Here is an 8,603-nt window from a genome sequence, read left to right on the forward strand (position 1 = left end):
GACAGCAGAGGTCACCACAGCCCAGCAAGTACCCCCACTACGTCACAGATGGCAAGTTGGGGTTCCCCCGATCCTGCACCCCCGTAGCAGCCAGAACAGTCTCCACCAGCCAGTAGAACAGAGAGGGGATTATTGATGCTCCAGAATACAGCACAGCACAGACGGGATGTGGCTACCGGGGGCAGGGTTAGGACGGCTCAGGCCCTAGGGTTAGGGTCCATCGCCCCTAGGCTCCAGCATAGCCTGTTCTCTCCATGCTTTCCAGACAGCAACTGCCTCCCCCCAAGGCCCTGCCCCCCAGCCAGGTGCTGGTCTCCGCCTTCCTCCCTTTCTCTCTCCCTGGGAGGCTGAGCCTGGGTGTCTGGGTTAATCCACATGTGGGTGAGTCCGTGGGAATCCCATCCCAGCGCAGGGGGGACACGGGGTTACGGAGCAGAGAGCCCCCCCACTCCGCCACAGCGGGGAAAGGGTCAGACTGACTCAGCCGCGCCCCTCCTCCCACTGCACTCTAGCAGCACAGCCCCACTGAAATGCAGCCACTTCTGGGGTGGGCACCGCTAGCACCCAGCAGTGTCAGCCCAGGCCAAGGGCAGCTCTTAGGAAGAGCTTGCGGGATCTCTGGTGCAGGCAGGACAGGCTCATGGGGGAGGGGCGGTGGCTATCCCGGTTCCGTTCTGGGCTTAGCCCCAGACTTGCCGTGTGATACCAGGCCTGTCACTTCGCTCAGTGCTGCCAGTCTCGGGCATCTCTGAGGAGACCCATAGATCCTGCAGTCCTGGTGAAGTCTGCGGGCGCTACAGCAGGCAGCTTTGCAAATCAGGGTTAGGTGTTTACCTTGCTGCACCCAGACTGGAAAATACCGGTCTTAAATTGTGCCGTGACTCAGTTTCCCCATCCGTAAAATTGTGAGGGAGGGGCTGTGAGCCAAACTGCTGTAGCTAACGCCTGATCCTAGGACGGTAAGTGCCGTCGGAGGATAGAATCTTGTAGTTACCATCCAGGCTGGCCCCAGGGCATCTCAGTGCCCCACTCGTCCGGCCTGGGGACCACAGGGCTGTGGCAGCCTTGGAATAAAGCAACTAGGTTCTTCACTCCTCGGGGCAGGGAGCTCTCAGCCTCCAGGCCCAAGCTCTGCTTGGCCTCCAGCATGTATGAGCATAAATTTAACAACTTTTTTGGGGGGGGGTGTCACATGCAGAGGCTGGCTCTGGGAAAGGGGGCGCCGGTACTAAAGTTTGGGAACCCCTGGAACACAGCAACCCGGCCCAGGGTGGGAACTGGCGGAAAGGTCTGGACAGCAGGGTCGCAGTGCCCTTGGCGGATACCTGAGCAGGCCTGGGGGGGAAGAGGGGTGTCCAGTGTCGATCCCAGTGGATGGTCGCCTGCCCTTTGCTCAGAAAGCCCGGATGGAGTTGATAAACTTAAAAACCAAAAACTGGCCTGGTAGCCCTTTATAAACTAACAAAACCTGTAGCCGGTATCATGAGCTTTCGTAGGCACAGCCCCCTGCTTCAGCTGCCCGGAGTTTTACGTTTAGGATGAGCGGACCCAAAATTAAAAGGGGAGAAGGGAAAAGGGGGAAGAAAAAAAGGAGGGGGCGGGAAACAAGGAGCAGAGGTTATGAAAAAATCAAAGGGAAAAACAGGAAGGCAGGCGGGTCACCAGGAAATACAGTCATTCCTCATTTAACACGTGCCCGCTTACCACGTTTTCGCAATAGCACGATTTTTTTTTAGGGAACGTGTTTTTTAATTACACGACCGTCCCCGGAACGACATGATTTCCCCGGGCGACTGCGTGAGGCTTCCCCCACATCCCTGCAAAGCGGCGGAGAGTTTGCTGCTCGCCGCGCCGTTCCCCAGCGACCTCCCCTCGCGGGACGCAGTGCGGGTCCCGGCAGATCCATCACAGGGGCATACACCCAACCCAATCCCCCTCCCCTCTCCTCCCCTTCCCTTCCCCAGAGCCAAACCCCTCCCCTCCCTGCTGTTACCCAGTCCCCTTTCTCCCCCAACCTTATGTCCCAACAGACACCACCGCTTGAAACACAACCCCCAGCTTTTCCATTATTTTCAATGGGAAAATTGACCCCGTATAGCACGTTTCACTGCGCACGATCATTTTCCGAAACCTCTCTATAGCGTGACATGAGGAATTACTGCACCCGAAGATTGGCCAGTTAAAACTAAGCAGATAAGGCTCAAAGTCGGTAGATTGTGTGTGTGTGTGGGGGGGAGGGGGTTACTGACACAGAAAGCTACACAAAGAGCTGTTTGAATGTTACCTTGGCAATGGGGGGTTGTTAGCTGGGCTGGGGGCTGCAGGAGCTGGGGGAGAGGCCAGGGGGCAGCATTCGACAAGAGACAACAGGCAGCCGCTGCGTCAGCCAGGCTGGGGGGTGAGCTCTCGATTACTTGTATTAGGGCACAAACTGGGCAGCAGGGCCCCCTGGTGCACGGTGCTGTGCACACACACACACAGTGCAAGGTACCGTGTACACACACACACACACACACACACACACACACACAGTGCAAGGTACCATGTACACACAAACACACACACACACACACACACAGTGCAAGGTACCGTGTACACACAAACACACACACACACACACACAGTGCAAGGTACCATGTACACACAAACACACACACACACACACACACACACACACAGTGCAAGGTACCATGTACACACAAACACACACACACACACACAGTGCAAGGTACCATGTACACACAAACACACACACACACACACAGTGCAAGGTACCGTGTACACACAAACACACACACACACACACAGTGCAAGGTACCATGTACACACAAACACACACACACACACACACACACAGTGCAAGGTACCGTGTACACACAAACACACACACACACACACAGTGCAAGGTACCATGTACACACAAACACACACACACACACACACAGTGCAAGGTACCGTGTACACACAAACACACACACACACACACACACAGTGCAAGGTACCGTGTACACACAAACACACACACACACATACACAGTGCAAGGTACTGTGTACACACAAACACACACACACACACACACAGTGCAAGGTACCGTGTACACACACACACACACACACACACACACACACACACACACACACTGCAAGGTACCGTGTACACACACACACACACACACAGTGCAAGGTACCGTGTACACACACACACACACACACACACACACACACAGTGCAAGATACTGTGTACTCACACGCAAGGTGCAAGGTGCTATGTGTACGTACCGCCCCCCCATGTTATACCCATGTATACACATCCACACACACCCTGTGGTGCAAGGTGCTGTGCACACGCCAACACACACGGTACAAGGTGCTGTGGTCACATGCACACGCCCACACCCCCTTCCATGCCCCGTAGTGCAATGTGCTGTGTGTACACACATTCACACCCCTACCCCGCCCCGGAGGGAGCCTGACTGGCAGGGCAGAGGGGAATGCAGCCCCCATGCTCCATTCCCCGCGGGGTCTGTCTGTGAGCTCCCAGCCAGGGGTCCCAGGAAGCCCCCCCCCCCCGTCACTGCGGGGCCTTTGTCCCTGGAGCCCTGGTCCCCTGGGGCCGGGCTGATCTCCGCAGGCCTCTGGCGACTGGTGAAAGGAGGATGCTGGGGTTGCCATGGCGATGGGACTGTCCCTGGGTAACCAGCCTGCGCCCCCAGAGGACCCTTCTGGCCATGCCAGGGGAGGTACCCAGGGTTGCGAGGGCCCCTCCATGCTGCGGAGAGCGGGGCTGCTGCTGGTCCCTGGCTGCACTTCCCAGTCGCTCCTGGTGTTAGCCGGGACTGGTGGGATCTGACCCTTACTCGGGGGCTGACTTGCCATGTAGCCTCCGCAGTCCCCTCCCCCTCTGTGCCTCAGTTTCCCCTCCTGCAGAGCCGTGAGCGAGGGCTCGGGCAATGCTTTGGCTGTGGGCATTACAGGAGCGCCGCCTCCCCTTGGCTGTTTCCCGTGGGCAGCCCCTGGCGCTGGCACATCTGGATCTGTGGGTCCTGCCCCAATGTCCCCGCCACACCGCCTGGACCATGCTCCCAGGCCGGCGGCTCCTGCCCCCATCGGCAAGCAGCCAGGGCCGGATCCGGGGCCCGCTCTGGGGCTGGTGGCCGGGGGGCGAGCCGGGTGGTGACGCCAGGCCTGCGGAATGTGCGTCTGACACCAGATCTCCTGGTGTTTACAGCGGCACCTTCTGCTTTTCACTCGGGGAAGGAGAAGAAGCGGCTGCCAGAGGAGCCTAGGGGCTGTCTGGCTTCGGGGAGCCAGGCGGGGCGGGGGGGGGGGGGAGGGCTCAGCTGAGTCCCATGTGGCTGCCAAATCTTCCCCTCTCTGCTTCGCCTGCAGGGCCTGTTCCACCTCATGAAACAGGGAGGGGGGGGGGGGGGTTCTCCGCCAAGTTTTAGAGATGGATGAAAATCAAAAGCACTTGGGAGCAGAGAGAAACCAGCCACACAGGAGGGAGCCCCCCCGGCCCGGTCCCCCGGCCCTGCGGGCTCCTCTCCCCACCCCCGGTCCCTGTGGGCTCCTCTCCCCACCCCCAGGTGCAATTGACACAGGGGACGTCATTTCACACCCTTCCTCCCTGCAAGGCAGCCACATGGGTTAGGGCCAGGGCATCGCTGCTCAGGGGTGTGGGGTGGCCAGTGCCCCCCCTTTTCCTTCCTGGGGGGATCCCTGAAAAGCAGGAAGGAAAAGGGGGGGATGCAGACCTGCCTCAGTAGCCTGCACCCAATAGAAGAGGGGTGCAAAGAGGAAGTTCCCCCCACGCGCTCCTTTCTCTGCACCCCCTCTTTGCAGCTGGGGCCCCTTGCAGGAGGGGGGGGATGTGCAGCCGCTGCGTCGGGGGGGGGACATGCCCTACTGCCTACGCCCTGCCTGGCTGCAGCCCAGCTCGGGGCAAGGGGATGGGGGAGTCTTTTGGGAATCTTTCTCCTTGAACACTGAGCACCAGGGTCTGCAGCTGGGGGGCTTTAAACTCTGCCGAGCTGGACCGCAGCCAAAACAGGGGCTGGGAACAGCTGCTCCGGGAGGTTTTGCTCTCTGCCCCGCCCCAACCATAAACCGTTAACCCATCGAGCGCTTAGTCACAGCACAGGGGGCAGTTAGAGGGTCTCCTCCTGATCCCCCACCCCCTGTGGGCACTTATTCGGCGGGCATTTTGTGAGAGGGGAAGGTGGCCCTGTGGGGCTGTGCCACAGGTGATCTGGGAGCACTTTCTAGCTCTGCCACTGACTTCCTGTGTGACCCTGGGCAAGTCACATCGCTGCTGTGTGCCTCGGTTTCCCCATCTGTAAAATGGGGGTAAGCCTCCTCCTCGCTCTGGGCTGGTCAGTGGGTTAGCTCTGGGGGTGGGAACTGTCTCTTAATAAATATATTTTTATGTACAGTGCCTTGCACCATAGGGCCCCAGGCAGGAGCCTTTGGGTACTATGATAAATGACTATATAAAGTAACTTCTGCTTCCCTGTTGGTACAAATCAGGGACCAATGACCCATATAAACTCCCCCACCCTACCAAGGTGGTACCAGGGCGAAACCCAAGAAGGCTGCATTCCTCTCTCGATCTGGCAAACGGGATGCAAACATGCCCCGGATAGGTACCCTCCAAGAGCAGCCAGTGCCAGATGCTCCCTATGGCTTTTAAAAACTGCAGGGTTCTCCCCATGGCAGGGAGCAGGGGGGAGGGGAAAGGGGAGATCCTTGCCTGGCCTTCCACAATTGGGAGCCGCAATTTCCCTCCCCCCCCCCCCCCGGTTGTTCTCTGCGGGAAACCTGGTCCGTTTTTGTGACAAAAGTGCGCTGCAGAACCGATGCCTGCGTACACGCAGGGAGTTCATGGCGACAGTGCCCATGGGCCCGGGGGGGGGGGGGGGGGGGTTGTGCATGGATATTTGAGGACCAAGAGTTGTGGCTGGGGCCTACAACCAGAACAAAGAGATGGAGCTGACAACCTAAGTGCAAGAGACAGCAGGGGGTTACTGACATGCAGGGAAGCCCATCTGAAGAAGACTTCTGCTGGCTGTGCTCCTCTTCTGCTGCTCACGTCCGCGACCTCCTGCAGCGGTGAGTTCTGCAGATCACTGGGGGGGGGTGTGGCTGGGAGAAGGGTGCCGTTTGCAAGACTGGTTTGCCTTGCGATCCCCTTCCTTGTCCTCGTTCAACAGGGAAGGGAGCAGAGAGGAACGGAGCCTGGCATGAACAACCTCCCCGCCCCCGGTGCCGGGAGGACCCCCCCAGCCATGCAGGGAGCTGCGGGACGCCAGCCCTCCAGCGGATGAGGGGTTGATGTGCCCGGGGATGCTCCACTCAGGCACCTGGCTAATTATCCCCTCTCCGCCCCCATCCCGCCAGTGCTCCAGGGCGGTGGGGGAGGGAGCAGAGGACGCTGACTCAGGGAACAGTTCCCAGCTCCCTGCAGCTGTCTGAGGGCGTCCAGAGCTGGGTCTCTCCGGGGTGGGGCTCTGGGCTCCCTTCTGTTCCCAAGAGCTGCTGGAGAAACCTGGGGCCAGGACCGCCGGCCCTCTCTGCCCCTGTCAGCTTTGCCCTTCCCGGGTGGGGTCGCTCTCCATCAATGATGGAAACATGCTGGAAAAGTCGCATTCCCCCCGCCCTGCAGGCTGGTGCCCCTGCGCCCCCAGATTCCGCGTGTGTCATCTGTCCTGGCCAGACCCCCCCAGCTGCTAGACACCCCCCAGCTGCAAGACACCCCCCTTTCTTCTCTTCACTGACCTTCCCCCACCGCTGCCAGAGGCAGCCTGGGCAGGAGAACAAGGCCCAGCCCAGCAGCTGGGCTTGGAGCTGCCTGCTGTCCCTTTCCCAGCACACACTGGCCCCGTTCCTCGAGAGTCAGCAGCTTTCCAGCAAGGGGTGCAACCCCCCCCTTTCGCTGCCCCTTGCCCCCTTCCTCTGACCCTTGGACCCCTGCCTGTCCCACCTCCCTCCCCTCCTCCTCTCAGGCCGGTCCAGCCATGCCCCCTGCCATCCCGCCCATGAACCCTCTGTGCTGTTGGACCCACGCCTGGTGAGCCTTACACCCCAGCCGGGCTGCGCCAGGCAAACCCAGCTCCCGGGGACCAGCCCTGCTGCCGCTGGGCACGTCAGACCCAAAACCTGGCTTCCTCCCTGCCCCCTCCCAGGCTGTACAGCATGCCCGCAGGCGTCTGTCCAACGAGATCTGTCTCTACCCTTGTGCCTGGGGCATCTAGCCACACCCCACCCTGCTGCGGCGTCCCAGCATGGCAGCGCCCGCCTGCGTCCCCTGGGGTCGGACTTTCCTTGGGGCATCCCTGGTGGGGGATGAGGCTGGAGCCCGTATCCCTGGGCCCTCCTGGGGCACGCTCGCTGGCGGCGCCCCACAGCAGGGCAGGGAATGGCGCCAAGCATAACCAGACCGTGGCTGGCTCCCGGCCCAGCCCCTGCGCTCGGCACGTGGGGACTCCAAGAATCTGCCTGAGACGCCAGGCCTCCGGTGGTCTGCGGCAGAACGGAACCTGGACCTCTGTGCATGAGAGAACAGCCAGCGGGCGGGCGTCTAAGGCTGTAGGGCAGACTCCTGCTCTCCAAACGTGCTACCAGCTGGAACAATGCTCCACCCCCACCCCGCAGGTGTGTGGGTTATAGGTCCATCTCCTCCCCTCAGCAGCCATCTCAACTCTTTGCCCCCTGCTCTGCACCCCCAGCCTGCCTTCCCCACTCCCTGCCCCTTTTCTTCATTCAGCGCACAGTCAACCTGTGGAACTCCCTGCCGGAGGATGTGGGGAAGGCTAGAACTTTAACAGGGTTAAAAAAAGAGCTAGATAGATTCATGGAGGTTAGGTCCATCGATGGCCATTAGCCAGGCTGGGCAGGAATGGGGTCCCTAGCCTCGGTTTCTCTGGACGTGGGAGACAGCGGAGGGATCACGTGAGGATTCTCTGTTGTGTCTCTCCCTCTGGGGCTCCTGGCATTGGCCCCTGTGGGCAGACAGGACACTGGGCTGATGGGCCTTTGGTCTGACCCCGTCTGGCCGTTCTTATGTAACCCTCCCCCTGCCCCCTCAGCCCGATCCAGCCATGCCCCCTGCCCTCCTGTCACTGTTCGATCCCTGCCCTGGGATGTGTCCCCCTTCCCACGCAGCTGGGGGGCCAGTGAGCAGTGAGCACTGGGGTGGAGGGGTCCCTAGCTCTCCCGCCTGCCAGGGGCTTGCTGGGGCTGTGGGGTGGAGCCCTCCAGAGTTCCCCACAAATAGCCTGGGGAGGGGGGTGGAAGTAGAGTGACCCAGGGCTGGACCTGTGGGGTGAGGCTGTGGGAGAGGGACATGGGTGGTGGGCGAAGGCAAACCTCAGCCCCGCCCCTTCCACCTGAGGCCCCGCCTTTGGAGCCAAGCCCCGCCCACAGTCAGATCCTTCCTGGCCACCTGGAGGGCTGGGGCTGCCGTTCTGGGGCCCCAACCCCCGCCCCCCCCAGAAGCCAGGGAGCCGGGCTGTGCTGTCCCTTGCCTACGTTACCCCCGCCCCTGGGGCCCGCACTTTGCCTTGAGATGGGCCTGGGGCTTTAAGAGAGGGGCAGGACGCCTGGGT

The sequence above is a fragment of the Pelodiscus sinensis genome, chromosome 32, assembly GCF_052426305.1.
Source record: "Pelodiscus sinensis isolate ZL-2025 chromosome 32, ASM5242630v1, whole genome shotgun sequence".
In the NCBI taxonomy this organism is placed as follows: domain Eukaryota; kingdom Metazoa; phylum Chordata; order Testudines; family Trionychidae; genus Pelodiscus; species Pelodiscus sinensis.